Genomic DNA, 1,351 nt, shown 5'->3' on the forward strand with positions numbered 1-1,351 from the left:
CTAATATATTGAAGGCTTTATTTTGAACTGGTTATTTAGAAAATAGTTATATTTTCTATTATACAAGTTTTTAAATATCACTTGCCTACGTTTTCTTAGTACATAATCCTTCCTTTCCATAAAGCTGGGGAAAATAAATCAATATATTTAAAAGACAGTGTTAAAATTGAAAGCCTCACTTATTTAGAAATGCCATATATATGAAAAACATGGACTGTGTATATAATATGATGACTGTAGCTTAATACTTTTGGTTCATATGTCTAAAAACTTCATGTATTCATGGCTCACTTTTTCTAGGTGAACTTAGTGGTTACATTCTTTATTTACAAATAGTGAAGTAAGACAGAAAACTAAGGATCCTATGGCCAGTAAGTGATAAATCTAGAAAATGGAATCCAGAAGCTTTGATTACTTCTAGTTAATAGATCAAGTAGAATGATTTTGTCTTCTCTGAATAAGTTACTACTTATGGGTGGTAACTTATTTACATACTTACAGGAGATAAACCTGTGAAACTTGTCAAGAATGAGGGCAGCCAAATTAGAAAGTCCTATATCCCAGTTTGCTTCCAAAAGATAATGAAAACATATTATATCACTCGTAGATTTTTTTTGACAACTCATGGGAGTTCTAAGTGCTCCATCCCCTTTTTTTAAATTTAATTTTATTTATTTTTTATACAGCAGGTTCTTATTAGTTATCCATTTTATACATACCATTTTATACATATTAGTGTATACATTAAGTGTAAACATTAAGGTGTTTGTTTAATTTACACTGGTAACTTATTTTGGGGGGAGGGGGCATGAAGGTAGGTAAATAGGTAGGCCTGTAACTGAAAAAACTCAGTGAATTATGTACATATGTAAGATGAACTCGTGTTAGATATTTTGAGGGTTTTCTTTGAGCGTAGATCAAATGCTGTTAGTGAATATCAACAGATTGTTAATTCCTCAATTATATTGGATTTTATAAAATACTATTTGAAATAGATAACTACAGCTTAGACGTTAACTTTAATCCATATTATATTACATGCATTCTACCCTTATATTTTGGTGTTATTTGAGGTGTGGATTTTTCACCAAATAAAAAAATGCATGTAATTTTCTACGATGACTCTTACAGTTCAGGGAAGATTTCTACAGTTCAGGCACACTTCTAATGAAATACTGATAATATCTAATTGGTGGTAGTGCTGGTACTGGAAAGAAATCCACTTCAAGAGCTGACTACAAAGAGTAGTTAAGAGTTTCTGTGACTATCTTTACAATTGTGTAAAGTACAGATCTTAACAGAGTGCCTGGCACATTTTAGGGTGCTCAATGATAGCTCTTAGTATTATTAT

The sequence above is a fragment of the Mesoplodon bidens genome, assembly GCF_964165515.1.
Source record: "Mesoplodon bidens genome assembly, chromosome: X".
Taxonomy (NCBI): domain Eukaryota; kingdom Metazoa; phylum Chordata; class Mammalia; order Artiodactyla; family Ziphiidae; genus Mesoplodon; species Mesoplodon bidens.